At 36.1% G+C, this 25,993-nt stretch overlaps 2 long non-coding RNA genes across 2 annotated transcripts in view; both read right to left on the minus strand.

Moving 5' to 3' along the window:
• Nucleotides 1-10,926: 10,926 nt before the first annotated feature.
• LOC131383351 (uncharacterized) lies at nucleotides 10,927-16,672 on the minus strand. Its single transcript, XR_009213345.1, has 3 exons — nucleotides 16,644-16,672; nucleotides 12,000-12,116; nucleotides 10,927-10,939 (listed from the first exon to the last, which is right to left on the minus strand). It is a non-coding gene; the product is annotated as an uncharacterized LOC131383351 (long non-coding RNA).
• Nucleotides 16,673-23,936: 7,264 nt separating this feature from the next.
• Nucleotides 23,937-25,993, minus strand: part of LOC131383202 (uncharacterized) — a 41,197-nt gene continuing 39,140 nt past the window's right edge. Inside the window, exon 3 of the long non-coding RNA XR_009213023.1 lies at nucleotides 23,937-24,047. This is a non-coding gene — a long non-coding RNA (uncharacterized LOC131383202). The remainder of the gene's footprint in view (nucleotides 24,048-25,993) is intronic.

A 25,993-nucleotide genomic window follows, 5' to 3' on the forward strand; every position in this document is an offset into this window, starting at 1 on the left:
CTTGACCCTCAGTGGCCTCAGCTATAATATGAAGGAGCTGGGCTTAATTACTTGTAAAGCTACATTGAGAAATAGGGGAAAAAAAACTTTAAGATTGTTATATTCAAGAAAATACCCCATTTGAGCATGAATATATAGGCATTTGTAACCAATACTCTGAAAAAGAGTCTTCTTCTGATTCTTGTTGATAACCATGACAGCAATTCGGATTTGTACCCTCATATAAACTATAGCGTTACTACTAAATATGTGGTTCTCAGACCAGCAGCACCAGCAACACCTAAGAATTTATCAGGACAGCAGAATCTCAGCCCTGCCCTATACCTACCGAGTCAGAATCTTCATTATATCAAGATTTGTAGTGATTTGTACGTACACAAAATTTGAGAAGCACTGGTCTTTAACACTGTTTTGCCACATACTCGCCCCCAGGGACAATTTCAGTGGGCAATCTCTGAAATGGAAGAACCTAAAAAGCCCAGGGGATTTTTGGTAAATTACTATTTTCAGAAACCCCAGGAATATCCTTCTCATGACAAAAGTAACTCCATTGGTAAACTATGAAACAAAATGATTAATTTAATTATATATTTTTTAAGTTGAAAGTTTGATTAAGTGAGAGTCATGAACTTTCTTGTGATTAAGGGCTCTCTTTAGCCCATACACCCAGGGGACTAGAAGAGAAATGTGTACTGATTGCATTTCTGGGAGAAAAATACTGAAAACATAAACTCTGGTCATTTGGATAAATAATGTCAGATTCATGTACAAAGAAAAGATAATACTCTATTTTTCAAATAGTCTATTCTTAGATGCTATTACACAATTAATTTAAAAATTGCCAATACTCAATGTTGTGAGATATTCGAATATTTTAGAAAAATGTGACATTGTCAAAATGTTATATAGACTTGTACGAATAAATACATTTCTAAAACTTACAGCTGTTCTGTGAATACAATTAAATATCTTCCAGTATCTTCATTTCATAGGTTTAAGGTTATATTGTCTACATATATCATCAATATGGCAGTAAATGTATAAATTAACTGACCCGATAGTAATCATCAATTAATTAGTTTCATAAATTGCCAAAAGATGGCATCTCTCCATGCATCCCTATATGCAATAATTTGAAATAGTAAACCTGTTTGCAAAATTTTCTTTACTTTCTTTATAATTAAGCCCCGTATTCTCTTTCACTTCATGGCAAAAATATTTTTAAATATTTAATTAAGTGTTTTGAAATACATTATAAAACGAAGAGAAATTAATGCCTTACAAGCAAGTAATTCATTAGTAATTAATGTGTTATATAAAAGATAGTTTATATTTTTTTCTGCCTTGAACATATTGGTCCTCTTTCTTTATACTATCACAGAATAAGATGACAACCATCTCCTCCTCTCTCAATAGTACCAAAGATAGGTTTTTTTTTTTTTAAGGTAGTTATCACCAAAGAGACTACAGTTAGCTTATATTTTATGATTGTTTCTACCACAGTTGAAAGTATTGAAATTTATTCTGACTGTGATGATTATGCTCTTTTATGCTTTTGGGAGCCAAGTAAACTGTCTACAGTTTTAATTATGCTAAAAATATTGAAATGAAAATGGGAAAACAAATGTCACTTTTATCACTATGGATGAATTTCCTGTGATTTCACATGGTTCACCAGAACATTTATATTTCTCTTTTAAAATGCTAAATTTAGGGGAAATATCTAAATTTTTTTTAATATACAGTCATTCCCAGAACTGAAAATCTAAAAATCCATGCTAAATTGACTCTCATAGCAAATTGACCCTTGTAGTAAATTGACCTAGAAAAACAAATTTCATGGCCTGGTGAAAATGTACACCATTGTGGAAGAAAATTAGCTTATTGAGTACTGGAAACATTGATTGTCATTCTCCTTGCTTGCTAGCATTTTAAGTATGAGATAATCTGCCTGTGTTGCAGAAACGTTAAGAATTTATAGGCATATATAGTATATACATCACAATATAAGTAGTATTTTTAATATATGTGATGTGTGTATATGGTTGGTATATGTATTTTTGTATATATTTATATACAAAATGGTTGGTATGGTTGGTATATGTATTTTTTGAATATATTTATAGCAATATTTACTGCTTTAGTTTTTTAACTTACAATTTTGCTACTGTTTATAAAACATTAAGTGTCCCTCTTCAAAATATAACGTATTATTTTACCTCACCCCACTCCACATGTCTTATTATTAGAGTTTCATGTTATGTTGATGAAAGTATATAAAAGTAATGAAAATGAATTCACAAATATTCAGAAATTGATAACCTCAAGATGATCTCTTCCTTCCTTTTTATATAGCTACATCAAGTAGCAATATGATCAACATTTTCACCTTCTCTCATTTTAAAATATGCAATCACAACGTATAGAGTGCAAATGACCTAATGATCTTATGTAGTGTAAATTCTATTTATACAATGATTGAATCTAAATGATCTAAGATATGTGGCCATCATGTACTTTCTTAAACTCATCAAGAAGGATAATTCCTTTCTCTACATTTTCCTCAGGACAAGCACATATTAACCCTAATTCATAGATGATCGTATGATCCTTGAGTTTAACAGCAGGTGATAAGTAAAATGGAAGTTTTGCAAATAATCATCTATAAACAGAAACATCCTGAAGATCACTGTCTACTTTTGAACATAATCATACTGAAAATTGACTTCATTAAAAAAAAAAGTAAACAACAACAAAAAAACCTCTCACAACAATCACTCTATAGCTATTCAAGCCAATTTTATTACTGATACATGTGTTTTTGCATGTGGGGTTTTTTTCCCTGGAACACTCCTATTGGAGATCATCCTATTTGTCATTTCCTTACATTACCAAAGAGTCTGCCCAAATTGTCTGACATTCTCAGTGAGGCATTGCTGATAACCCTTTTCCTCTTCACCCCCACATCCTCTGGTCACTCTTCATGCCTCTAATTTTATTTTTCTTCATATCATTTGTAAACTTGAACTTATATAATTTAAATCATTTATTTACATGTGTGTTGGTTTTTCTCCCCAACTAAAATGTAAGTGGCAGGAAGAATGCAAGGACTTTGTCTTGTTGACCAAATTTTGGGCAGCTAAAAATAAACATAGTAATCACTCATTATGTATTTGCTAAAGGAATGGGTGTCTGGTTTATCCTGTATAAATACAGATTCCTTTATCTTTCCTCTTTGTGTCTGTTTTAAGGGCGGTATTTCCCTATATAAGTAATTCTAAGTATTCTTAAGTGGAATGACTCCAACTAAAAAATTCTGCACTTAAAAAAATTATTTCTTTTTTCATTTACAAAAGAAGTCCATATGGGCTGTTACAAATATAAGCTGTGGAGAAATAAATAAAATTCCACTCCCCATTCAAAATAATTGTTGACCTTTTTGGGGGGGTGGGGGTGGGGACACTGTCTCTGTCCCCCAGGCCGGAGTCAATGGCGCAATCTCGGCTCACCACAACCTCTGCCTCCCAGGGTCAAGTGATTCTCGTGCCTCAGCCTCCCTAGTAGCTGAGATTACAGGTGTGTGCCACCACGCCCAACTGAGTTTTGCATTTTTAGTAGATACAGGGTTTCACCATGTTGCCCAGGCTGGTTTTGAACTTCTGACCTCTAGTGATCCACCTGCCTCAGCCTCCCAAAGTGCTGGGATTATAGGCGTGAGCCACTGCACCCAGCGGATTGTTCACCATTTCTTAACTGTTCCTGACTTTTTCAGCCACAAATAGTTTGGAATAAATAAATAAGAAAACCTATAGTCATTTATTAAAGTGTGCATTTTTTAAGTGTCAGTAACTGTTTTTTAGTGTGAATCTTTGTATTTCTTTAGAGTAGAATATTCTTTGTATTTGCATTACCATTTAATAAAATTTCTGTTAGGAATATTACGAGTACTTCTATGGAATGAGAAGGGCAGACTAAAAATACTGAAACCAACTGAGGACGCTGTTTCCTGACCCAGATTGACTATATAACAGGAGCTATCTTGGTAATTCACATAGCTCAAATAAAGGAATTGTGAAGAACATTATGATTTTACTGATTTTTGATAAACCCAAGCTAAATTAAACTACCTTAAAATCTCACTATTGTAAATAGCCAATTTTATATACATCTCTAAGGAACATCTAATTTGTACCTTGATACAATAAAAATAAAAAGTAAAAGCAATAAAGCATCTTGAAGTAGCAAACTAACAATTACTAAAAGAACAGAAGAGAATAGCAGGAAATGGAGCTGGAAGATAACATACAAGTTACAAAATAGTATGGCTTAAAAAATATGGCTTGTTCTCTAGAGCTGTGCTGTCCACCAGGTAGGCGCTAAGCATGAATGGCTATTTAAATTTTGATATAAAATAATTAACATGCAATTAAATTTAAATTATGCACTTTTGTCATACTAATTAAATTTTAAGCACCCAATAGCCACATGTGGCTAGTGACTATTGTATTGAACAGCACAGATAAGAACATTTTCATTATCATAGAAAGTTCTACTGGATAGCACTGTCTACTATATCAAAATCTGTTTTTGTCTGGGTTCTCCACAGAAACTGAACTATTCAGAAGTCTGTATGTGTGTGTGTGTGGCATCTATACCATAATGATGTTTATTTATTTATTTTTATCATTATTATATTGAGACAGGGCCTTGCTCTGTCGCCCAAGTTGGAGTTCATTGTGGCTGGATCTTGGCTCACTGCAGCTTGACCTCCCTGGGCTCAGGTGATCTTTTCACCTCAGCCTCCCGAGCAGCTGGGACTACAAGCGTATGCCACCACGTCTGGTTTATTTTTGTATTTTTTGCAGAGACAGGATTTTGCCGTGTTGCCCAGGCTGATCTCAAATTACTAGGCTCAAGAGATCTGCCTGCCTCAGCCTCCCAAAGTGCTAGGTTTATATGCATGAGCCATTGTGCCTGGGTTGTTTTTTAATTTTTATTTTTTGTGAGTACATAGTAGGTGTATATATTTATGGAGTACAGAAGATGTTTTGACACAGGCATGCAATGCATCATAATCACATCTTGCATAACGAGATATCCATCCCCTCAAGCATTTATCCATTGTGTTACAAACAATCCAACTAAACTAAGTTATTTTAAAATCTACAATTAAATTATTATTGACTAGAGTGACCCTATTATGTTATCAAATGGTAGATCTTATTTATTCTAACTTTTTTTTTTTTTTTTGAGATGGAGCCTCACTCTGTCGCCCAGGCTGGAGTGCACTGGCGCCATCTCAGCTCACTGCAAGCTCCTCCTCCCGGGTTCACCCTGTTCTCCTGCCTCAGCCTCCTGAGCAGCTGGGACTACAGGCGCCCGCCACCACGCCCGGCTAATTTTTTGTGTTTTTGGTAGAGACGGGGTTTCACCATGTTAGCCAGGATGGTCTCGAACTCCTGACCTTGTGATCTGCCGCCTCAGCCTCCCAAAGTGCTGGGATTACAGGCGTGAGCCACTGCACCTGGCCAATTTTTTGTATTTTTAATAGAGACTGGGTTTCACCGTGTTAGCCAGGACAGTCTGGATCTCCTGACCTCGTGATCCACCCGCCTCGGCCTCCCAAAGTGCTAGGATTACAGGCGTGAGCCACCAGGTCGGCCCTAACTTTTTTTATACCCATTAACCATCCCCACCTTTCTCCCATTCCCCTATTACCATTCCCAGCCTCTGGTAAACATCCTGCCACTCTCTGTGACCATGAGTTCAATTGTTATGATCTTATATCCCACAAATAACTGATCACATGTGATGTTTATCTTTCTATGCTTGGTTTATTTCACTTAATGTAATGATCTCCAGTTCCATCCATGTTGTTGCAAATACCAGGATCTCATTCTTTTTTACAGCTGCAGAGCTCTCCATTGTATATATGTACCACATTTTCTTTATCCATTCTTTATCCATTTCTTTATCCAAAATTTTGAAATTTTGGCAATTGTGAACAGTGCTGTAACAAACAAAGGAGTGCAGATATCTCTTAAATATACTGATTTCCTTTCTTTTGGGTATATACCCAGCAGTGACATTGCTGGATCTTATGATACCTCTATTTTTAGTTTTTTGAGGAACCTCAAACTGTTCTCCATAGTGTTTGCACAAATTTACATTTCCATCAACAGTATAGAATGGTTCCCTTTTCTCCACATCCTCACCAGTATTTGCTATTACCTGCCTTATGGATATAAGCTATTTTAACTCAGGTGAGTTGATATTCATTGTAGTTTTGATTTGCATTTCTCTGATAATCAATGATGTTGTGCACCTTTTCATATGCCTGTTTGCCATCTGTATGTCTTCTTTTGAGAAACGTGTATTGAAATATGTTGCCCATTTTTTTTTATCAGATTACTGTTTTCTTTTTCATGTAGAGTTGTTTGAGCTCCTTATACTTTCTGGTTATAAATCTCTCCCATTCTGTGGGTGGTCTTTTTAGTTTATTGATTGTTTCCTTTGCTGTGCAGAAGCTTTTTAACTTGATGTGATCTCATTTGTCCATTTTTGCTTCAGTTTCCTGTGCTTATGGGATATTACTAAAGAAATTATTGCCCAGACCAATGCAATGTTCTGGAGATTCTTTTCTTTTCTTTTCTTTTCTTTTCTTTCTTTCTTTGCTTCCCTCCCTCCCTCCCTCCTTCCTTCCTTCCCTGTTTCTTTTTTGTTTTCATTTTCTTTCTTTCTTTCTTTCTTTCTTTCTTTCTTTCTTTCTTTCTTTCTTTCTTTCTTTCTTTCTTTCTTTCTTCTTTCTTTCTTTCTTTCTTTCCTTTCTTTCTCTTCTTTCTTTTCTCTTTCTTTTTCTGTCTTTTTCTCTTTTCTCTCTCTGTGTCTTTCTTTCTTTTTCTTTCTTTCTTTCCTTATTTTTCTTTCTTTCTTTCTCTTTTTCCTTCCTTCTCTTCTCTTTTCTTTTTTGAGACAGAGTCCCACTCTGTCACCCAGGCTGGTGTGCAGTGACCCAATCTTGGCTCACTGCAACCTCCGCCTGTTCTGGAGATTTTCTCCGATGTTTTCTTGTAGTAGTTTCATAATTTGAGGTCTTAGATTTAAGTCTATAATTCTTTTGATTTGGCTTTTGTATATGGTGAGAGATAAGTGTCAAGTTTCATTCTTCTGCATAAGGATATCATAATGATATTTATTATAGGGAATTATAAGGTGTTGGTTCACAGGGTTATGGAGGCTGAGAAGTCCCAAGATTTACTGTCAGAAAGCTGAAGACCCGGGAAAACTGATGATATAATTTCAGTCTGTGATGGTTTATTTTATATGTCAACCAGACTGTGCTTACAGATGTCCAGATAGCTGATAAGATATGATTTCTGGATGTATCTGTGAGGGTGTTTCTGGAAGAGATTACCATTTGAATCAGTAGACTAAGGAAAGAAGACCTACCCTCACCAATGTGAGTTGGCATCCTCCAATTTGTTGAGGGCTCTAGCAGAATAAAATGACGGAGGAAGGTGCAGAAAGAAAAAATTCCCCCTCCCTCTCCCTAACCTGGGACACCCATTTTCTCTTTCCCTCACACATCAGAGCCCGTGGTTCTTAGGCCTTTGAATTCTGGGACTGACACCAGGTTCTACTCCTCCTTTCCCCATATCACCACTGGTTCTCAGGTCTTCAGACTCACTGAATTAGACCACCAGCGCTCTTTGTTCTCTAGCTTGCAGATGAAAGATGGAGGGACTTCTTAGCCTCCATATTTACATAAGCCAATTTCCAGAATAAAATTACTATTGGTGTTGTTTTTCTAGAGAATGCTAACTAATGCATTGTCTGAGTAGAAGTCCAAAGGCAGGAGATGACTGATGCCCCAACTTGAAAATAGGCAGAGAGAGAGAGGATTATTTCTTATTCAGACATTCAGCAGGTTGGATGAGGCCCAGATGCATTGGAGAAGGAAATCTGTTTTACAGTCTATTGATTCAAATGTTAACCTCATTCAGAAACATACTTACAAAGACAGAAATATAACCAAATGCTGGGTACCCTGTGGCCCAGTCGTATTGACACACAAAATTAAGCATCACCCCTTTCATCTGATATGCATCATATTAGCCTTCATCATCACTACCATGGCATTTTCACGACCCTAGCTCTAAATTTCAGATATTACCATTAAGAGGAAATAAGATTTACCTCTCAATTATGTCAATGTGCTACCTAATGCAGTTTGTTTATTTTGCTATAGATTTGCCTTTTTCTGGTAACACTGATATTAAAATCATTATATTGGCATGGGAGATACTCCAAGTATTACCTTACAGTACAGTCTATTAATATAAACAAATACATATATATATATTAGTCTAAACTCTTTGGTTGTGAGTGTCATAAATCCAAATCAAATTAGCTTAAGAAGAAGAAATCTATTAGTTCATGTAACTTTAAAGTCCAAATAGGGTGTAGCAAGTCCACTTTGATTCTAATGACTCAGTGATAGAATTAGAATTGTGTTTCATTTCATTCAAATATGAACTCTAATTTCTTTTGGATTCATTAAGGACTAATCAAGCTCTCCACACAGACAAACAAAGATGGTCAACAGATTTCTGGCTTACCCTATACTTATGTTTAGAGGTTCCAGAGTAAAGAAAAGAGCTATTTCTTTATAACTCTGACAGGGATTCTTGAATGACTTAGAAACAGTTCACTTTTTATTATGTGCTCATCCTTCAATGACTCACTTTGGTGGATTGGCCAGTGGCAGACAGAAGTGCAGATATTTAATTAAATTATCTTGCCTGAAGGGAGGACAAAATTCTAAAAGAAAAGATAAAATGTAACAAATGTCCCAAGACAGAATACAATAAAATTAGAAAATGTAATACAAGGGACATTTATAGTGATACGAATGTTATTTTGTTACCCATGATAGTTAGAAGGAAGTAGAAAATGACAATTTTTAGCACTTTACACAGGACACAGTAGTGTCTCAAAAAATAGTTATGGAACGAATAAACATACTGCTGTAATAAAGTTCTCACTACTGGCAAAATGTAGAAGAAGATTATCCTCAGATTTTACAGAGCCAAAAGATTACTTTTCTGCTTTTCTATGATAGCTCGCAATACTGTGTATCTAAGTGTCATATCAGTTCTTGAAAATTAACAACAGTTAAATGCTGATTAATTTCCAGCTTTTCTCCCTTATAATTTTCACATATTTTTTTCAGAATTGCTTAGAGTCACCCCTGCGCTTATTGCGTGCATACTTAGTTGTTTCCCCGTGTGCCTCCTTGCACTTGTCTCTATTAAATTTCATACTGTTTTTGATGAATGACTACTCTAATTTATCAAGGTCATTTTAAATTCTAGTTTGGGCTTCTAAGATCAAAGCAAACCAAGCAAACTCTGTGTCACATTAGACATGTTCTTAATTATTTTACCTAAATGTTTACAAGAAACATGTGCATGCACACACACCCATACACACACACATACACACACACACACACACACACACACACGAATCATAAGAATTCCAGTCTTAAATTACCTTACTGGTACTCCAGGAAAGGGTTTGTTATTTGTTAGGATTTGGATAAAAACTTAGACTTGGATGAAACAGAGTTAGCTTGCAAGCTCTCTGCATTTTATGAGATTGCTTTCAGAGAAAGTATTTAGTTCAGCAAGGCAGAACGACATATTCTATGCCTATAGAGTTTGATAAGCAGAGTGAAGACCAGGATTCTGAAACCTAGGATCAGATAAAATGAAATGCAAATTTGAAGTCCCAAAAAGGAATTGTGGGCAACATGAAAACAGAACTTGAGAGCACAATGCTTAGAGAAAGACCCAAGTTCAGGACAAAAGCAGAAGAACTTGATGAAAAACCAAATACATTTTATGGATGGAATTCCTAGCTGACCCCTTGTTTAGAGAAAAGAAAAAAAGTTTTGGAATCAAACTCAGCTGGAGTTTGAGATCCAGGAAATTATAGATCTATGCTTAAATTTTTCTTTTGATTTTTTTGTTTTGTTTTGTGTTTGTACTGAATGAATGTATACAGACTATGTTAACCAACCACCTTCATAGAATAAAATGATTGAATATATTAAAAAAGGCATATAAAGATTTTAATGACTTGTCTAAGAACACAGAACATTTTAAATAGAAAGAGAATAATGGAACAAAATGCTTCTTGATGCACAGCCAAATGCTAAAGATGGTGTGTGTTCCCACAGCAACATTGTTGAAGTCCTTCTGGGTATTGTTTATTCACTGGATAGTTTTGGCAAAAAATGGTAAATTATCTACCTCCAAAAATGTCTCTATCATATGACATCCACCTAGAAATTGAAAGATCATATTCAGATTACACCAATACATTTAGACAATTTTTAAATTATTCAGTATAAAAATGTCTCACATATAATGGAGTTTATATGATCAACTGTCTCAGCAAGCAGTATCATAGGAATGAAGTCATCCAGACTGCTACAAGTTGATAATGAATTAGGCATTTGTTCTTCAATAAATGATTATAGTGGAGGAGAAAGAGATATAACATTTATTGTGACTTTTTTCTAGGTAAGATGCTTTTATAATACCACATATAATTATCAATCCAATAAAATATATCTATTATCAATATGAATTTATAAACAAATAATCTGAACTCAGAAAGTTTAAAAAATTTTATCAAGTTGTAAAGGTAGTAAATGCCAGATCAACATTACTTCAAATCTTGAATATTGTGATTGCTTATATTCTCCTTTAGCAAACCTAAGCAAACAGAGATATAAAATTATCATTATTACAAAATATGCTTTATTCTTTTTACACTGAGGTGATAATATGGAAGTCCTACTGAAAGAGAAATCAGCACCATGGTCAGATCCACACCATCTGATGTGCACTTCCTATCCCCGAAATGAGTCCTTGTGTAGGAAGAGAATGAAATAAGAAAGTTAGAATAGAAGTTGCTGGAACACTAAATCCTTTACCTCAGCATACATTAGAATATCTGAGATATCCATTCCACAAAGTGAAAACCAGCACTATTTTTGAAAGCTTTCTTTGTTGTCCCTCAAGACTTCCCAAGGAAAATTTCCACAGGTTTTTCATGCAAAAAGTTTCTGTACTTAAAACATATTTACAGAAATGGCATTACCAAATATCATTTGAAAATGTCAATGCCTTTCCTTAGGCACACAAAGCTTCTATATTTTTAATTTTCCCACTTGCCCTCCTATTATTTCTATAGTACATATTATCCTTCTAACTCATAAACTAGGTTCTATGCTTTCATTACTGGTCTGCATTCCAAAAACCCTAGAGGGATTTTATCCTTACCACATGCTCCATTTTGCATCACTTAGAAAAAAAAAATTTTCACACTCTTTGGACTTTCCGAAACATCGTTTATTTAATAACAGTACAGAGCAGTTATGTTTTAAAAATTATATGAACAATTCACAGATAACACGTTTAACCAAAAATTCTGATTTCATAATTCTAACCAGTTCTTCTTCCATAGAGGTAAATGGTCACTTTTCTTTTTCAACATAAATAAAAACAGTATCATAGCTGGTGTAACTTAGTATCTAAAATCCTGTTTATTTGTATCTATTTAAATGTGAACTATTATTTTCCATGTCTGCATAATTCTGCAAAAGACTGATCACATTGTTCTCTAGATTCTGACATACGCTGATTTAAATGAGAGTGAATTTTGCTCGCAGCTACCGTGTGCTTTGGAAGAAACAGCCTGCAGCCAAAGTTACCTTTCTGCTGGCTTTACATATAGGAGAAACTGTAGAATTATAGCTGATTTTCAGCAACCTAAACTTAACAATGGTTTGTATTGTAAATGTTTATTTGCGTTTCTGTCTTTAAATGGGACTATTAAATAATACTTTTAATTACCACCTAGGATCTGAAAATTTTGATAAATAATACAAAGAATAAGGTTTGGGGGCCAAAATATCAGCTATTTACCTGGCAGATAACAAGTTGAACCCTTTGTGTTCGTCAAGGGGTTCTGCTAATTGAACCCTGAATCTTCACAGTTATAAACACCATCAAATGCACTTTTCTGTCACAGGATTAGCTCTTCTAAAGAGAGGGTTGAGGAGGGGGTGGGAGAATTAGTGCTCAACCTGGGTAATGCTGTGACACTAAAAACAAAACCCTTAACAAAAGAGAATGTTCTTTCCCTGTGAGCATTTCACTCCCAAGATGAGGAAGAGAAGAAGGAAAAAATTATGTCAAAAATATGATTCCCAAAATTACCAAACAGGTATCGCATATCCCTCGATCTAGAAAGAAGCCAAAAGTTTCATAGTAATTGAGGCTCCTTCACACAAGGAAAACTTTGTAAGAAAAGTGTGCTCTTCCCAGTATAGTTACCATGATATGCCACAGTTTTGGTTTGGTTTGGTTTTATTGTTGTTTTTCCTTTACTTAAGTGGGCTTCATTGTTAAATCTACAGTCAAGCAGAGTTTTGGCTATTTTCCTCTGGCAAGAAGACTGACCATCACTCTGGACACTTCTGCTCCCACCTTCATGCTGCCAGGTTCCCAATCCCAACCACTACACTTTTTTGTTGTCCTCCAGGAGTCACTGAAGGATACAAATGAATCAAAACACAATAATTGTACCAAATCCAAGTTTTCATTATAGTAATGCTAAATAATTGTTCCCTATTCTATTTTCCATTAAAAATGTAAATTCACTTAGTCCAATATGGCCCATTTCAGATCTACCTTGAAATTGAAGGCAACATACTTTAAGAACAAAATATATAAAGACATGGCAATAAAATTCTAGCAACAAAGAGATGCCCCAAATTTGAATATAATCTCCTTCCAATTGTGACTTGGGAGAATTAAAGTCAGAAAGAATAAACCTCCTCACAAATTAAAGTCCTAAAATGTTAAAACCCAGAGAAATTGAAGTTCGTATTGAAGTTATATTTACTCTTGCAATATTTTATTTTGAATAAATCAATGTAAAATTTCCCCACCCTAACTACAAATTTTGTATATTCTCAAACAGTTGGGTCTCAGTGCCTGAGCCATGTTTCTTTAGTAACTACAACCAGAACTATCTGTCATGGGAATGGGTTCAGTTCTTTAGAGCCTCTTGAGTTGTATTAGCCATAAATGATATGCCTCACTTTTAGAGGGTCCAAAGAGTTAATCATACACATCATATTTTATGTACAAAACCAAAGCTACCCAAATGTGGATTAGAAACAGTCCATCACATCTAGAACAGTTTATCCCTAGCCAAATTTTGTTCTCAGAACACTTTCTTCATGCTGTAAGAGACCATAGTGGAGTTTCAGTGTTAAGATAGTAAAGGAGAGAAGATGGAGTAAAAATTGAATTTAGCCTCCCTGGACCAAAAAAATCATTCATTCTTTGCCATGTCTCCAAAATCGTCTGAATGAAAACTCATTCCTGTCAAACAATTAATCATGGAGTTGTGATTACCACATTAATTGCTATTGCTCTTCAAGTCCTGTGTTTCTGGCACTCCAATAATGACGAGGACAGGTTCAGTCTGGCAACATAGAGTGCACACTCTCATTCAAACAGGCTTTGTCATTCCTGGATCATTTCCACAAATTGCAATGTACTGCATAAGGCCTAAGAAACCCTTTTCCTAAAAAATGTTTACCCTCCAAAACTTTGGTCTCAGTTAAAAAGACATCCTCTGTAGCTGAAACTGCTGTGGATGTTTCTGGCCCCTAGTGGCCTAATAAGAACAAAGCATGAGTGGTAGTCTTTCCTTTGCTTTAATGTTACAACTTTTGAGTAGCATTTCATTGTTGCTGCATTTTCTGCACCCCGTGATAAGTGTTTGACAGTTTGTTTCTTGTTTTGCCCCTTTTTTTTAGTATTTTCTGATTATCTAATTTTATTTTTCCATTCTAGAAGACTCAGCTGAAATGGGGGCCCCTATCTAATGCTACCTCCTTAAGTCTGGAACTCATAATCCGAAGTTAGAACCTGCACAGTGTAGCTAGCACAAATCTAACACAGCTGCAGTTTTAAACTAGCAGAGATTGTGCCTTAGTAGCCTGTGAAGACACTCTTTTGTTTATAATTACATATTTGCCTCAGCTGTTCCTGCTTACTGAGGCCTTTGTGATCTTTCAGCATCTGCCCTGAATGCCAGCATATATATTCTAGGTGTAATTCAAGCTAAAGATTAGCAGCCTCTATCCTAAAGTTCCCCACATTTGGCAAAGGCCACCCATGAATTTTGCTGAGGCCCATGTGGCCCATGCCTTTGCTAGTGCTAATCCTCTCATGCAGCTGTCATCTGCCAAGATAAACTACATGCCAAAGCCTCTTCCCTAGCGCACAGAACATAAAAGCCAATAGCATCACTGCAAATACAGGCTAGTCCCAACATAAGCCGCTATAGACAGTATAGGTCAAAATACCCTAGAGCACAAAGCTCAAAGCCACTGGTCCTGGTCCCACCAAATTCTCTCCCTAACATATTTCCCCCCTGCAAATGGTCATTTTTTGTTTGTTTGTTTTGGGTTCTCAACATTTCTTAATTCTGAACCCATTTTGGGGGTCTTTGAAAGACTCAGTATTTGTCACTGTTCTTTCTCAGCCAGGATTCTGAACAAATTGAAAACTAAGTTAAATAATAGGCATTTGGAAGCCAAAATAGTAGCCTTATTACTGAGCTCAAGGTATCCACCTGCCTCGGCCTCCCAAAGCGCTGGGATGAGCCACTGCACCCGGCCAACAATCTTATTTTAAAATAATGTGTTGTCGTGAGCTGAGATGGCAACACTGCACTCCAGCTTGAGTGACAGAGCGAGACTCCGTCTCAAAAAAAAAACAAACAAACAAACAAACAAACAAACAAACAAAAAAACCAGAATAATGCATTGTAAAGTGTTTTGGGTGCCACAAAACCCAAACTAGCAAGTATTGATGATATTTATGCCTGAGAGCTGGTTTTCTTGTAAACAGAATGTGGGACTGGTGTAGTTGGGTTGGGGTCAGTTGCCCAGAGCACGAGTTGAAACTTGCGATTCTGGGGAAATGACTACTAGAAATAGGGATTAAGCTGAGCAGGATGGCTATAGGGGTTTTCATGGAGGACAAATTAATATGGCGAATTGCAAAATGCCAGTCATAGTTGGGTTTTTTTTTTCGTTCCCTCTCCCAGGATTTCTTTTTCTCTATTTTAAACCTTCCCCCAGCATCATAGTGGGTGGTTGCTATGAAGTGAGTGTTTCTGTGCCCCTCACCCCCAATTCATATGTGAAATCCTAACCCTCAAAATTTTGGTATTAGGAAGACATTTGGGATATAATTAGGTCATAAGGCTATATCTCTCATGAATGGGATTCGTGTCCTTATAAATGAGACCCAAGAGCTCATGTGTCCCTTCCACCATGTGAGGACACAGTGAGAAGACACTGTCTAGGACGGGAAAGAGAGACCTCCCAGACACCAAATCTGCTGGTGCTTTGACGTTGGATTTATCAGCCTCCAGAACTGTGAGAAATACATTTCTGTGGTTAAAAGCCACCCAGTTTATGGTGCCTTGTTATAGCAACTCAATCAGCTTAAGACAGTGGTGGAAGAGAAAGGACAGTCAGGAATGTCTTAATGTTAACAAGATGGACATTTTTCCCCCACGCCATATATCCTTCTATTTAAGAAAATTGATAGAGAGTGTGGAATATCTGCATGGTGGTTTCAAAAAAAAAGAAAATGTGGAAAGGCATTTTTTCATATTTTTATCATCTTCACTTGCTATTTTCTCCTAAATTAAACCACATTGGGGAAGTATAGTCAACAATATCTTCACTGTGGAGGGGATTTGAGGTAGAAGAACGTCTAGCAAACAGGGAAAATGTTTCTAGTGTTTTCTGGTGAGTAGTGCATTTTCTTGCCAGAAATGGGGATTTTATGGCAACAACAAACTATTTCCATTAAATTACATTTTAAGACATTAAATATTTTTCTTGGAAGATCTAATAAAGTTTAAAAAAAGGCATAATAATATTCATTCAAACTATTTTCAAAAGGTCTTTTTACAATTCTCTCTCTCTCACTCTCTCTCTCTGTGTGTGTGTGTGTGTGTGTGTGTGTGTGAGAGAGAGAGAGAGAGAGAGAGAGAGAGAGAGAGACGGAGTCTCCCTCTGTCGTCCAGGCTGGAGTGCAATGGCACGATCTCAACTCACTGCAACCTCCGCCTCCTGGGTTCAAGCAACTCTCCTTCCTCAGCCTCTGGAGTAGCTGGGACTACAGGCGCCCGCCACCACACCCGGCTAATTTTTGTATTTTTAGTAGAGATGGGGTTTCACCATGCTGGCCAGGCTGCTCTCAAATTCCTGACCTCGAGTGATCTGCCTGCCTCAGCCTCCCAAAATGCTAGGATTACAAGCATGAGCCACCGCTCCAGGCCTAATTTTTTTTTCTAAAATAATTTTACAGCAGCCATTATAGCAATTATATCAAATGGTAATATTGCAACAGCTTAATAATTCGTGTGGCATTTCTAGGTGTTTTGCAGATTAGAACTTGATATATTTAAAAAAAAGAGCAGAAAACTAAATACTATGACTCAAATTCTGAGTTTTCTAAATATTTACTTACCATAATTTTGTATGCATTCTTGGTTAAAATGAATTTTAATGCACTCACAAAATCGTCTTTAATTATTAGCATTTTTCATGAATAAAAATCCAAGTCTGTTTTCATGATCCATCATACATCTGTGAAAAGAAATAGAAAAGTTTCAGGCCGGGCACAGTGGCTCACGCCTGTAATCCCGGCACTTTGGGAGGCTGAGGTGGGTGGATCACCTGAGGTTGGGTGTTGAAGACCAGCCTGACCAACATGGAGAAACCCTCTGAAGAAACAAAATTAGCCGGGCGTCTCTACTGAAAAACCAAAATTAGCCAAGCATGATAGGGCATGCCTGTAATCCCAGCTACTTGGGAGACTGAGGCAGGAGAATCGCTTGAACCCGGGAGGTGGAGGTTGCCGCGAGCTGAGATTGCACCACTGCACTCCAGCCTGGGCGACAGAGAGAGATTCTGTCTCAAAAAAAAAAAAAAAAAAAGAGAGAGAGAAAATTTTCAATTCCATCTTAAAGAGTTTTTTTAGGTGCAACTAGTATTTAACATTTTAAATACGTGAAAAATTAACAAAACCTAAACTAAGCTCAACAAAATCTAAAAACTATATGTTGACTTTTGTTTTCGGCTTTGGAATCAAATGGATAGTTTAATATTGGTTATACACATGCCAGTCTTCCATAAAGGCAGAGCAAAGAAAGGAATATATAAAAGATACTAGATAAATATAGAAAAATATACGATAAATATTTATCAGATACTATGATAGAATGGCTTCCGTTTTGTTTTGCTTTGGGTTTACTTGCAAAAGCAGGAATACTCTCACTTGTATTTTGTTAATTAAAATATATGTTGTTTATGTATACATGAAATTAACCTTAATTATAATTATGCGTATCTTGAAAATATACATCAAAACTTGCGCAACACGTCCTTGTGTGCACATGTGCTCAGATACCTTCTTCTCTCTCTGCCCTGTGCACACGCTATACACTGAATGTGAGACGCCACTTCGTTAAAATGATGATAATTTAAAATAATAATATGAACTGTTTTGCTGAATCTTGGGTTTATTTTTCGATGTTTTTTCTTTAACATTTCTAAATTTGCGTTGACATTTATTTCCATATAGCTTCCATTAAGCTTTTACCTTTTTGTTATAAGCTCTGGATTAGAAAAAAAAATGTGTTTATTTAAATTGTTAATCTTTAATGATCATTATGCTTATTTCAAAGTTGTAACATTTCAGAGCAAATAGCTTTTTAGATACCTTTGCTGTTTTGCAATTTTTTAATCAGAAATTTCACAACTTTTATTTTCTCAATTATTCTCTTTGAAATTAAAGAACTATATAATTATATCTTCATTTATTTGAAATAGCACTTAAGACATTTGTAACAATTTTCAAATGCTTCCCATGTTCTTACTCATCATTTTGTTAGAGTTACCTAAACTTAAATTACTATTTTTCTTCCTGCTTCCATCAGCGATGCTAAGAACCAATTCTGTGAGCTGTAATTGATGCGTGTCTTTTCTCATATTCTTCTTCTTTTGCTTTGGAATTAGCCATAGTCTCATATTACTTCCTTTTGCTATGTTGCCCGCTCTGCTGGCAGACTGGCTTCCACCTGCTTGGTAGCCTATTTCAGAATTTTATTGGCCCTAATGCAGGCATACTTTTGAAAAGTCTTAAGTGTTTTCTCTCCACACACTGCCCTGATATTATGTAGTATATGTTTCTCTTGTTTCATCATTAGCTTCTGAATATGTTATTCCTTTAATTATCATTTTACTCCTCTTTTGCAACTGCTCCCTCTTACTATGCTGCTTTGAGAGACTGTCGTTGTTAACATCACATGCCTGATTTCTTGCTAGGTCTCTTTAGAAAACCCTGAGAATCTCAAATCAATTTTTATTTCATAAATCAATAGATTCTAGCTCAAATATTCTTTATTGATAGCTTTCTTGAGAGGCAACACGTTTAGGTGATAGAGAAGACAAGACTGCATAAAAAAATAGCTTCCTCTGAAAGATGTTGTATTTTGATTGAGTTAATTTGATTAAAGCAGAGAATGAGAGTTGGAAAACTAAAATACCTCAATGTCCAGAATTTTACATGTATTATCTGAAAAAAAACCTTATATTTATTTTATTTTACTTATTTATTATTTTATTTTTTGAGACAGAATATTGCTCTGTTGCCCAGGCTGAGTGCAGTGATATCGTTATAGCCCACTGCAGCCTCAAACTCCTGGCTTCAAAGGATTCTTCCACCTCAGCCTCCTGAGTAGCTGGGAGTACAGGTGCATGTCACCATGTGGGGATAATTTTTTTAAGTTTTTTGTAAAAACAGGGTCCAGCCTGGTCTTCTGCCCTCAAGGAGTCCTGCCCTCAAGGAATCCTCCTGCCTCTGCTTCCAAAAGTGCTGGGTTTACAGGTGTGAACCACTGCACCTGGCCCCAAAATCTTTTGTATGTGCTAAATTATTCTATAAAAACAAAACAAAATTCATGTCAATTTTAAAAGACTACAGAACTTAAATATATTTCTTCATTTTTTTGTCCAAAATTACTTGACCATAGACAAATGGTTTTGTCTGGAATCTCAATTCTATTCCAAAAATCTACAAGTCGATTCTTATGGTATGACCATACTTTTTCGAATACTATAGCTTATAAATAATTTTTAGAGTCAGATAATGTGAATGTTTCAACTTTATTTTATTTTATCTTATTTTTGAAGATTGTTATCTTAATCTGTTTTTGTTGCTATAACAAAATACCTTAGACTGGGTAATTTATAAAGAAAATTTATTTCTTACAGTTATGGAGGCTGGGAAGTCCAAGGTCTAGGGGCCACATCTGGCCAGAGCCTTCTTGCTTGTAGGAACTACAAGGCAGTGCAGGGCATCACGTGAAAATAGAACTCAGCATGCTACCTCAGATCTATCCACTTTTATAAAGCCCCTAATGACCGACCCTCATGACCTCCCCTAGTCGTAATTACCTCCCAAAGGTTCCACTTCTCAAATACCACAACTGGATTTTCCACACTCTGAATACTGTTACAATGGGGATTAAGTTTCCACATGACTGTTGGAAGGGATATACATTCAAATGACAGCATTCCATGCCTGGCCTCCCAAACTCAAGTCCTTCTCTAATACAAATACATTCATTCTGTCCACACAGCCCCAAGTCATTAAGTCATTTCAGCACCAACACAAAAATTCAAAGTCCAAAGTCTCATTTGCTAGTCTGTGAAAAAAAGTTATCTCCTTCCAAAATACAATGGTGGGACAGGCATGGGTACACATTTCCATTCCAAAATGGAAAAATAGGAACTAATATAGGAGTAAGGGCTCCTAAGTAAGTCTAAAACCCAACAGGATGGAGAAGATTAAATCTCAAGGATCCAGAATATTCTTCTTTGACTCCATGTTCTGCTCCTTGGAGATACTGGTTCAAGGGTTAGATGCCAAAAGCCTTAGGCAGTCCGAGCCCTGTGACTTTGCTGGGCTTAGTCCAACAAGCTCTTATAAGTTGGCTGGTAGCTGCTTGTAGCTGTTGCATGCTGGTAGCTGTACAGTTCTAGATTCTCAGTGACAGTCCTGCTCCCATGGCTCTGCTAGGTATTGCCTTGGTGGTGACTCTCTGCGGCAGCCCTGACCTCATATTTCTGCTCTGCATTTCTCTAGTGGGGCTCTGATCATGCAACAAGTCCCTTCCTGGGCTCCAGCCTGGTTGAAACATCCTTTGAAATCTTTGCCATGCCTTCTTAGCTCTCGCATTCTGCACACTTGCAGATTTCATACTATGTGGACACTACCAAGTCTTACTGCTTGAGCTCTCTGGAACAGTGGCATAAGCTGCATCTGGGTCCATTTAAGCTATGATGTAGTGTTTCCAAAGTCTACTTGCTTGCACCTTTTGGAGAGGCAGGTTGAGCCACAAGTGGGGCAACTGGAATCACAGCTGGAATGACTGAGGAGCACAACACTGGCATGCAGAGAATAGTCATGAGGGATTCCTGGGCAGTGAGACTCTGGAAGGCACTCTGGGGCCATCCTGCAGAATCGTTCTTCCCTGCTAGGCCTCTGAGACTGTGATGGAAAGGGGCAGCTTTGAAAATCTCTGAAATGCCTTTGGAGTCCTTGTGAATAACCTCTGGCTGCCTTCTAGCCCTATCAATCTCTTTAGCAAACAGTCACTTGGTCACATGCTTGGATTCCTCTGCTGAAAATGCTCTTTCATTCTTTACTACATAGCCAGGCTGAGAGTTTTCCAAATCTATTTTGCTTCCCTTTTTATTATAAATTCTAACTAAATTATTCCTGTTCTTCCAAATCTCAGTAGAAGTAGATGCAAGTATCCATGCAGATCCTTCTATATTTTGCTTATTTTTTTCCTGCCAGAATTTCTAATTAATCATTTTTAAGCTCCTCATTCCATAAAGCGCTGGGATATGAATCCAGTGCAGCCAAGTTCTTTGCAATTGTATAACAAGAATGACTTTTACTTCATTTCCAAATAATATACTCATTTTCATCTGAGACATCATTAGAATGGCCTTTATTATTCGCATTTTGGTTTCAAACATTTAACCAAACTCTAAGGAGTCCAAATTTTCCCTAATCTTCTTATCTTTTGTCTTTGCCAGAATCTAGGCTTTATCTAGCCTGCTCCTTCGAACTTTTTAAACTTCTGCCCATTACTCAGTTCCAAAACTACTTTCACATTTTAAGTTATCTGTACAGCAACAACCACACTTCTTGGTATCAGTTTTCTGTCTTAATCTCTTTTGTGTTGCTATAACAGAATACTTAAGACTGGGTAACTTATAAAGACAGGTATGGATATATGTATGTATGTTTGACAGCTATTTTTTATGTTGAGAGTTCTATTATTTTGTTCAACTTTTTCTTAGTTTTTCTATTCATTATGAACAGTAGGTTACTGATATCTCTGAATATTTTCATTGAATTATCTGTTTTTACCTTAATTTTTGTCATTATTTCATACATTTTGATGATTTGTTACTAGGAGCATATATGTTTATATATGTTTATAATTACTATATTACTGATAAATTAAGTTTATATCATCAAAAAGTGTCCAGGCCAGCATGGCGGTTTATGCCTGTAATCCCAGCACTTTGGAAGGTCAAGGCAGGAAGATTGCTTGAGTCCAAGAGTTCAAGATCAGCCTGGGCAACATGGCAAGATCTCGTCTCTACAAGAAATAAAAAAAAAAAGTAGCTGGACCTGGTGGCACTTGTAGTCCCAGCTACTGAGGAGCCTGAGGTTCGAGGATTGCTTAAGCCCAGGAGGTTGAGGCTGTGGTGAGCCATGTTCATGCCATTGCACTCCTGCCTGGGAACAAAATAAAACAAAAAATGTCTACCTTGATTTCAAGTAACACTTTCAGTTTTAAGGTCCATTTTTTTCTGCTGTTAGGATATCTACTCCAACTTTTGTGTGTTTATGTATTCACACTTTTTATGTTTCCATGATATAGCTTTTCCTACCCATTTAAGTTTCAAACTATTTGTGTCTTTGAATTTAAAGTGTGTCTCTTATAGACAGCATATATTCACTTTGCTATTCTCCATCATGACAACTCAAAGTCTCCAGATAGAGGATTTTATGATTTTTTTCCTAAACATTACATAACATGTTGGTATATTGGTTCATCTTTTTCAGTTCTAGAGGCTTCATGATCAGTTTGCTACTTCCAAAGATATCCAATGCGAAAATTATTAATATTGCTATTTCAGTACTGCTGCCCATTTCAGTAACCACATTGGTTGTTAAATCAGTGGCTGCTAAGTGCTATAATTTGGCTTTGTCTACAGTGGGATACTGGTATGCCTATTAACAACAAGGAGCCCAGTCCTCATTAGCTAATCCATGCCTGATGAATACATCCAATGCAGAGTGCTTCAAGGGTGCTGGTACTTCCCTCACAAATATATTTTCTATGCTTTCATGACATGAATGTCCTCTGAGGATCTTCCAAGAGATAACAGAAATAATAAACCGACTTAAACATCTCCATATTTTTTAGCTTTGGCATTTGTTTATGAACATTATATTAAGAAAGTTACACTAACTCAAATTCCTTTAACATAGGATACCATTTAGGTTGGAATTTGGTTATCCAATCAAGCACAATAAGCCAATTAATACATTTATTCCAGAATCTCTAGTTAGTGTGTTCGTACTTTTACATTCAGCCACTTTAAATGCATTTTTCTTTTCTTTTTCTTTTTTTAGACATATAGTAACAACCATTCCTGTAATAAGTTCCTTAGAAACTAAGAATAAGATTTTTTCCAGATAACATAGAATATCTCAAACCAAACAGCAAAATATCTACATGTACTTCCATTAAAATCAGATGAAAAATGTCATGTATTAAAATTTTTATTTGACGTTGTTCTAGAAGTTACAACCAATGCATAAGATATGAAACAGAAATGTTGTATACAACAGACAGAAAATAATTTTCAGAAAAAGATAATATGCTTCGAAAGTGCAAATGAATTAATTAAAATTATTGAAAAAATAATCAAAGGATCAATATATAAGATGGATTTCGAGGATTTCCTTTTATATTAGACATGACTAATTAGGAAATAACATGGAAAATATTCCATCCACTAGATAAATAGCTATTAATGGAAATATTGCAAGAGTGATGAAATGTCTAAGTGATCATTTTTAGTTGCTAATTGTTGATAAATTTTATTTCTTCTGTAGTTTTTATATTTCATATTTTCTATATTGATCAAGTATATCTTTTAGAATAAAAGGGCAATAAAACATTTAATCAAGCATGACTTTGTGTACACCTATACTCTTAGCTGGAGGATGGCTAGTACCAAAGAGGTAGAGGCTGCAGTGAGCTATGATTGCAACACTGCACTCCAGCCTGGGTGACAGAGCAAGACCCTCTCTCTAAAAAAAAAAAAAACAAACAAAATATTACCTTAGTAAGAAGTGACTTTGGGGACCTCCTCAGTTCACACTTGTATTCTGCAAGCCATATTGTGTGAACCCCAGCTCTTAACTTCTTTTTTTAAATTTAATTTAATTTTATTATTTTATTTTTATTTTGTTATTATACTTTAAGTTTTAGGGTACATGTGCACAACGTGCAGGTTTGTTACATATGTAAACATATGCCATGTTGGTGTGCTGCACCCATTAACTCGTCATTTAGCATTAGGTATATCTCCTAATGCTATCCCTCCCCCGTCCCCACACCCCACAACAGTCCCCGGAGTGTGATGTTCCTCTTCCTGTGTCCATGTGTTCTCATTGTTCAATTCTCACCTATGAGTGAGAACATGCGGTGTTTGGTTTTTTGTCCTTGCGATGGTTTGCTGACAATGATAGTTTCCAGCTTCATCCATGTCCCTACAAGAAAAAATCAAACAACCCCATCAAAAAGTGGGTGAAGGATATGAACAGACACTTTTCAGAAGACATTTATGCAGCCAAAAAACACATGGAAAAATGCTCATCATCACTGGCCATCAGAGAAATGCAAATCAAAACCACAGTGAGATACCATCTCACACCAGTTAGAATGGCGATCATTAAAAAGTCAGGAAACAACAGGTGCTGGAGAGGATGTGGAGAAATAGGAACACTTTTACACTGTTGGTGGGACTGTAAACTAGTTCAACCATTGTGGAAGTCAGTGTGGCAATTCCTCAAGGATCTAGAACTAGAAATACCATTTGACCCAGCCATCCCATTACTGGGTATATACCCAAAGGATTATAAATCATGCTGCTATAAAGACACAGGCACACATAAGTTTATTGTGGCACTATTCACAATAGCAAAGACTTGGAACTAACCCAAATGTCCAACAATGATAGACTGGATTAAGAAAATGTGGCACATATGCACCATGGAATACCATGCATTTTTCTTTCCTAATAGCTTTTCCACTTTAAGAATTTCTTTACACACATATTCCCCCATATTCTGCTTGATATGAAGTGTCAAAACCTTGCACTTTTGGTGCAAATGCTATCTCTTCCAAATAGACTTTGGGCCCATTTCCTTCAGCCATGCTGAAATCTAACTCTAATTACAGTTCTGGAAGTAACAAGAAGAAGGGATGAAATGAATATCATGAAGAATAGTGACTGCTTCAAGTGAAGAAAGTACAGGATCTTCAAATGAAAGGATTGTAGCCTCCTCATGCAGAAGAAAAAGATGGGTAAGGCAGGATCATTGAATTTAGGCATTCAGCATACTCATGTTCATACAAATCCTCTCAAATGTCCCTAGTATGATATTCGGGTTATTGCTATTTCCCTATTACTGAAACATCTGGAGCAGACCTGAATTTAACTTGGTTGTAAATCTGTTTGCAGAATCAAACTTTAGATCTGGTTTCAGAAACAGAATTTTTAAAATAAGAGATAAAACATGCTTTCTGATAAACCACAGAAACATGGTCTCTGACTGTGCCTTTAACTAAGTATTTAAAGGACTAAACTTGTCATTTTATTGTTGTTGTTAATGTGCCAGTATAGTCAGAAAAATCTAGTATGTCTATAGTCATCATTCCTCCCCCAGCAATCTAGGGCAGCAGTTATTTGGTATCTTGAGGCATTGTCTTTCATAGGCACTTCATTTCTGGTCACTGCCAGTTGATGTAACTTTTGTCGTGACACTCCAGAAACCACCAGCATCCCATATAGCACAAGAGATGACAGATTCTTATTACATTAAGATCCATAAATATCAGATAGCATAAAAACATTAAACACACACACACACACATACACATAAAACTATATAAAATTATATATTTTCTTATTCTTCATTCCAAGGAATACCAGTGCTTATAACTGCTTTTGATATTTCAATCCTAATCCAATAAATGCCACTAAGGATTACAGAAATAATAAATTAAGACTGTTTAATTTTACAGGCAACTATGCCAAGAGTTGACTGTTTTTATTAGGTTGCATTTGCTTTTAAGGCAGTAGTGTCAATAGCTCAAAAAATAAAGGAAAATTATTGTAAAGAACCACACACAGCAAGCCTCAGGAAAAGTGGAATCCAGGCCAATTATGGAAGTTTCAGCCCAAGAAATTCTTAGAACTTCACTGTGGTATTTTGCCACCACTGAGATATTAGCTACAATTTACTAAATCAGTATGTTAGTACTATTTAGTTCAACTTCCCAAATGAGATACATTTAAATAATTTTCCATGGGCCAGAGGGTCACATTTGAAACAATAAGCTATGACTGCGGAAAAAGAGGATCATAAAGTATGACACTGATCTCAGACCCACTTTTTAAATCAGGTGGTGCACGTAGGTTTCCCAATTCCAG

The sequence above is a fragment of the Hylobates moloch genome, unplaced genomic scaffold (assembly GCF_009828535.3).
Source record: "Hylobates moloch isolate HMO894 unplaced genomic scaffold, HMol_V3 SCAFFOLD_4, whole genome shotgun sequence".
Taxonomy (NCBI): Eukaryota; Metazoa; Chordata; class Mammalia; order Primates; family Hylobatidae; genus Hylobates; species Hylobates moloch.